This window comes from Podarcis vaucheri (assembly GCF_965113315.1).
Source record: "Podarcis vaucheri genome assembly, chromosome: 4".
NCBI lineage: Eukaryota > Metazoa > Chordata > Lepidosauria > Squamata > Lacertidae > Podarcis > Podarcis vaucheri.
The window spans coordinates 109,133,791-109,140,652 of record NC_138762.1 but is presented as its reverse complement, the minus strand read 5'-3'; the positions used below and the strand labels follow the sequence as shown (position 1 = coordinate 109,140,652).

General features: G+C 42.4%; 1 long non-coding RNA gene across 1 annotated transcript; it reads left to right on the top strand.

Annotated features, from left to right (window-relative positions):
• The first annotated feature begins 499 nt into the window (after nt 1-499).
• On the top strand, nt 500-1,982 carry LOC309531252. Its single transcript, XR_014219174.1, has 2 exons — nt 500-606; nt 864-1,982. It is a non-coding gene; the product is annotated as an uncharacterized lncRNA (long non-coding RNA).
• Nucleotides 1,983-6,862: the final 4,880 nt, after the last annotated feature.

Genomic DNA, 6,862 nt, shown 5'->3' with positions numbered 1-6,862 from the left:
TACCATGGCAGCTGTCCTTAACTCAACCCGTTGTGGCCATATGTAACCATGGCTGTGACCTGCAGCCCTGTTCATGTGTTATGCCTGAAGAGGGAACTGAAAGTGGATGCACATGCCAGCACCACAACCAATATCCATGCCTGACCTCAATTTCAGCAGGAAGGCCTGAAGGGGAAATGTAAAGGTAAAGGTAAAGGTACCCCTGCCCGAGCGGGCCAGTCTTGACAGACTCTGGGGTTTGTGTGCCCATCTCACATCTATAGGCCGGGGGCCAGCGCTGTCCGGAGACACTTCCGGGTCACGTGGCCAGCGTGACAAAGCTGCATCTGGCGAGCCAGCGCAGCACACGGAACGCCGTTTACCTTCCCGGGGGTGCTTTCAAACTGCTAGGTTGGCAGGCGCTGGGACCGAGCAGCGGGAGCGCACCCCGCCGCGGGGATTCGAACCGCCGACCTTTCGATCGGCAAGCCCTAGGCGCTGAGGCTTTTACCCACAGCGCCATGTTCAACTGAACACCTTTATATTCCTCCTTGTAAATGGGAATCATAATTGTGCTGGGTTTTCAGGCATGGGGAGGATCATAAACATCTTCCCAATTTGGAGCCAGTGTGGTGTAGTGGTTAAGAGCGGTAGTCACGTAATCTGGGTAACCGGGTTCGCGTCTCCGCTCCTCCACATGCAGCTGCTGGGTGACCTTGGGCCTGTCACACTTCTTTGAAGTCTCTCAGCCCCACTCACCTCACAGAGTGTTTGTTGTGGGGGAGGAAGGGAAAGGAGATTGTTAGCCACTTTGAGACTCCTTAAAGGGAGTGAAAGGCGGGATATCAAATCCAAACTCTTCTTCTTCTTCTTCTTTATTACAGGATTGTGTAAAGGCTGCATGTCCCATTTTTACAGTTTCCCTTGTATAATACCATCTTACCCTTGGCAATTTTCCTAAAATATTGCTGACTCAGGTTGGTCAAACCATCACTAGAGTGCTATCCAACAGGCCAAGTGTGCGTCCTCAGCAGTAGCTCGCATTCATTTTCTGAAAGGTAACCAATTTATACCAGCTGCCATTCAAATTTTTAAAGCTAAAGCGTCATCCCAGCTACATTTTGGGATCCCAATATGGACACAAGCATATAACAGTGATTTAGATAAGATGCACTCAAGTATCCTGAGACGTATCCTGGGGCTCCCAAGCACAATCAAGTATGAAACAATATGTGCAGAACTAGGTATACACACGATGGGATATTGGGCCAGCACAATAAAATAGTGATTACGTTGCCATTTCTGTTGCCAACCTTTAAGTCTGCTCTCTGACTTACTTAAAGGCTCTTATTATCAATCCAAATGGTTCCAACTCTTACATAGCAAAATCAGATCTATTAGTATTGACTTGCAACTCTTGTATAATTCAAGTGAGCAATATATTTATTGTAATATTCTAACCAGATTAAGGGACATTGAAAAACAAAAAATTGAGTAGCTATAAATAAAATTTGCTCCCCCAAGTTCTATGGTTTAAATACAACAGATAACAGGGTCACGTATAGTTCAAAATCAGTAATTCCAGCCTTGGTTAGCCCGACTGAACGTCTGAACGTTTTCCCTTCAGCTTTTGTCAAGGGCAAAACATCCCCAGAAACAATAGGCATTGCAGACATTCTTTGAATGTGCCAGACAGTAGAACATATTCTTTTCTACTGTCCATTGTACAATCAGCTACACAAATGCGTGCTATCCCCCTTTTTGGGTAGTCCAACATCACGGCACAATGAAAATATTAGATTCTATCTGTCTGATATTAACCCAGAAGTAACTGCAAGGGTGGCTGAGCTTTTATCAACAGTATCTCTTAGAGTGGTTAATGAAAATCCTCATTATTACATATTTTTACATGGCTGTTTATTTGTATATATTTCAAAATTTTATATACGGATGTTTTATGATGGCCTATATTTGTAATGCCTAATAAAGGTTTGGCAAAGTAAGTAAGTAAGTTGATGCAAAGTCATTTTCTCTTGATGTTCACTCTGTGGTTCTCCTGCTAAAACATAGTCCCCCTGAGGGCTTCCGATTCACAACTGAGTAATTTTACTCTGTCTATTCAGGCCCTTTGTGAATTGAATGGATATTATTGCTTCAGATCCTCTCGCTCCTAGATGCATAATATTGTCCTTGGAATCATGAATGGCTTTTGCTGTGGGATCACAATTTTCAGAAATGCTGCCTTCCATAGCTGGTATTCTCTGGAATTATATTAAAACTTCTAAAATATGTAGTATCAAATACCACATGTATTAATCTAGGGAGCATATGAATGTACTGCATATTTTAATTGTATCTCATCACTTCAATACCTTGAGTTATGCACAAAAAATAATGAATATATAATCACCAAACCCAAGTAAGATAGTGAAGTATTTTTAGCATGAATATTTTGGGACATGGAAAGACATTGCTTAGACAAAATAAACATTAACTAACTTTTATATTGAACATTTCTCTGTACTGTATGTGGTATGTTCTTGGAATCATATTTTATCCCTTAACTTGTTTGCTAGGATAGTAGTCAGATTTGGGCATTCTTATGGAATTAACTGCATTGATCAACATGTGAACCATTTGTTGTCCCTAGAGCAAGAGGCACTGGACCAAAAATCAAATAAAAACCAAATCAGGTTACGAGTTAGTCACTGAATATGCAAAATTCTTACCTGTGAAAGACGTAGCCTGGATAAATGGCATTTTAGGGGGTACCAGTTCTATTTAACTTGTTCACAAATGATCTAACATTTGGGTTGGGCAGCGGTGTTTCAGATTCCACCAAATTATTCAGGATGGTGGAAAACCAAGCCTTTCGTGAAAGAAAGAATGGACAACATATTGGCAAGTCATGTTCCATAAAAGTGTATAGTAATGCATATGGAGGGGGAGGGCTGAGCTTGTATATACAGGGAGGAGTTCTAAAAATACTTTGATTACCCAAGAAAGATATCTTGGTGAAAAGGCCCCTGTAAAAATTAGATCTACATGCTTATATGACAATGGGGGAAATGGCAGATTCAGTAGTAGAAATTAATGTAATTATGGATTGAGTACAGTGTAATTTTTGGCCACTCTATCTTTCTATATAAAGAGATGTGGATATGTAGAGCTGGATAATCTGTGGGAAAGGGCAATACTGTAAAATGATCAATAGAGTCTTCTCTTCAAGGGCTTTAAAAAGTTTACAAAGGAGATTTCGACTAGAAATCTGTTAAATCCTGAATGCCAGAGAGATTAATATATGTCTAATAACTCTAGAAAATGAGATCATTCAAAGAAATTGGCAGTAGGTACAGGACTGACCCACATAAAATTCTCCTTCACAAACCACTTAAAATGTTATTCATTATTGCCACATGATGCTGCATCCAGTTAGATGAATTCAAAGGGAAATCCATGGATGGCAGAACTATTAATTGCTCTTGTTCAGTGCCATATTGAATATGTTTCTTCAGGTAAATGAGAAAACAGGCAACCATTTCTATGGCAGAGGTTGTGGTGATATCATAGCCATCCACATAGTCTTGGTAAATAGAATGGAAGAAATGGAACTGAGTTTTGATTTTAATTTCATTTTCTAGGGCGGGGGGGGGCATAAAGTTGCATTGGACACCAGTATTAAGGATGATTTATATTGGATATGGGTCTTAAGCTTTCTTGTACTGAGAGACAATATTGTGGTTTGCATGTTCTTGTAGATGTCTGTAGTTAATTATCTTATTGCCACTATATAGGGAGACTCTTGAAAGGCTGGACAATTGCTGCTGCATATTGCCATTGTTGACAATGATCCAACAAATTTATGTTCAGATACCTGGTAGTTTCTTTAATGTTTCTACTTCAATCTCCTATTTCAATGCTATGAATTGTTCCCTGAATAAGCCTGATGCTAAACACCACCTTATTGTTGTCTAGAGCATGGTGCTGATGACCCCAAGGTTGCAGGTTTGACTCCCATATGGGACAACAGCATATGCCTCCATTTCAGGGGGTTGGACTAGATGATCCTCAGGGTCCCTTCCAACTCTGATTCTATGATTCCAGATATAGGTGGATTTTTGGCTTGGGCATTGGTTGTTTATCTGTTCCAGCCCCCCCCAAAAAAAACAATATAAATTATTTAATTTTAAAAAGGTAAGGGAACTCAGTTGCTTTTCAGCTGCATGACATCACATATGATGTCAGGCATAGGGTGAATGGGCGTGGCTTCAGGAAAATGGCCTCTGGAGCCAAATTAGTATCTCTTTCAGGCCTAAATAGGGCTATAGCAGGCTTCCTCAACCTCAAGACTACAATTCCCATCATCCCTGACCACTGGTCCTGCTAGCTAAGGTTCATGGGAGTTGTATGCCAAAAACAGCTGGAGGGCCGAGGCTGAGGAAGCCTGGGCTACAGGACTGAAGGTTTCCCACCGCTGACTTATCTATGTAAACTTAATGTAGAGCTGTGACGGTGTCAGTATTGTAAGAGGAGGAGCATCCCTCATAGGCAGCTCATAGAAAGCCCATTACTGAGATTATCCTCAGCAATCCACTTAGCAGGGGCAGAAGGCGCTTCAGCCCTCTCAATATTTTGAGGCAGGAACTCCAGCCTCCCCCCCCCATATTGAGGGGGCCAACACCCCCCAGCACCGCTGGGACCCTTCAGGCACCCCGGGAGCCTGGGGGGTGGTGGCTGGAGCAAGTAAGGGTGAAGCTCGCCCTCTGTGTGTCCTGCCCCTGCTTGGCACATGCTGTGGGGAGGGGGCTAAGCCCAGAGGCCGTGCTCCTCCCGCCCTGCCCAGTGCCATAAAGAGAATGCCGAGCACCTCCTTCTCCTGTCCCCTCTCCACCTCCAGGACACCCATGCAGCCCGGCTCAGCGTATGAGTGCTCGCACGCTGGGCAGGGGCGAGGCACGTCACATGACGCGGGCAAGCCTGTACCCCTGCCACTTAGTGGACCTGCCATGCTACGCCACAGCAAGAATGTCTATGTAGCACTTTCAGAGTGTTCAGAACACTTGCTATGCATGATCTAATTACAGCCCTAGGCATATGGAAGCCTTTTCAGCTGGACCGCAAATTCTCACATGGGGAACTTTTACCAGTGAATTGAAGGTGGATGTGAGATGTAATCCAGGAGCTTCCAGATTCATAGCATTTCACTAGGCAAGCTCTCATGTACCTGAGAAACACTCACCTTAAAAAAACACTTATTTTCTTTCTTGAGCATCAATGGGTCGTGTCTCCTGTATTCTCTTTGAGAGAGTGAATAGAATAAAACCGAGTGACCCTGTGACTTAATCTCCTGCAAGTCAGTTCTATTGTTCTTACCCAGTCATTCACTCTGATTTCTCCAGAGAGAGGCAACACAGTTCAAAACCACTCTTCACCCTTATGCGTCTTTCAGCTTGTTTAAGATACTTCTTCCAACTCATTTGCCAAGTGTTATTCCTATTTATAGAGACACAAAGCATTTAAGTGCCTCGAGAAAGGCCTGTATGGCTTCAGTTTATAAAGGGTTGCTGCACATGTTCCTGGAAGATAGTACTTAGCACACTGGGGGAGCTTTTGCCTCTGCTCCCAAGTGGTTACTGTTCAAAAAGCTAGATGGGAGAGGAGCTGGATGTTATTTACTGAATCAGGCCCTGCAGATTTAGTTCTAGCACAACAACCAGTGTTTCGTCATTCCACTTACCTAGACTGTTTCTCACATCCAATAGCTGCTTTGGGGTTTCTTCAAAAACCTAATGCACAAGCAAGATCTGTTGGGGTGCCAATGCCATGAGCCCCTCCATCTGATCCTTAGGTTGTATATGTGTGTAAATAAAACCATATGTCCTAAAGACACCACAGTCTCTCATCATTCCAAGGAAATGATGCCCTGGGAAAACACAGACGCCTCTGGAGTCTCTTGCCACTCATGCATTAGAGTAGCATGTAACAATACATTTTAAATCTATCATGGGAAAGCTTATTTCTGCTGGGTTTGTTTAAGGGTTACTGGAGCTGTTTTATAGAAATCACAGTTTAATATCTAATGCGTTTTTTTTTTTCTTTTAACATTTATGTAAGTAGTTGCTTAGAGGCTTTTTTGCAATAAGCAACTAAGAGGTCAAAATAATAATAGAAGGGTGGAATTTAAATAAGTCATATTGTCCATCTTTCCTGGCCCTGCCCTACGTCATTGGCTGCTGAAGCCAGGGGCAGGAAAACATTCAACGTAATTGCGTCAAGGATGAAACGGTGAAATCTGCTATGATTAAATGGGCACAAGATGTTGGATATAATATTATGTTTGCTGACTGGGAACAGTTATGGACCACAGGTATGAAGTTTACGGCAGTAATGCCTTAAGAGAGAATATTATGAAAATGGTATACAGGTGGTACATGACACCAGTCAAGCTTGCAAAAATCTACCATTTGCCCGATAATAAATGTTGGAAATGTAAAGAAACTGAGGGTACATGCTTTCACCTTTGGTGGACTTGCCCAAGGATTAAGGCCTTCTGGGAGATGATATATAATGAACTGAAAAAGGTATTTAAGAATACCTTTTGAAGAAACCAGAGGCCTTTCTTCTGGGCATTGTCGGCCAATTGGTGCCAAAGAAGGACAGAACTTTCTTTATGTACGCCACAACAGCAGCAAGAATACTTATTGCAAAGTATTGGAAGACACAAGATCTACCCACTTTGGAAGAATGGCAGATGAAGGTGATGGACTATATGGAATTGGCAGAAATGACTGGCAGAATCTGAGACCAGGGAGAAGAGTCGGTGGAAGAAGACTGGAAGAAATTTAAAGACTATCTACAGAAATATTGTAAAATTAATGAATGA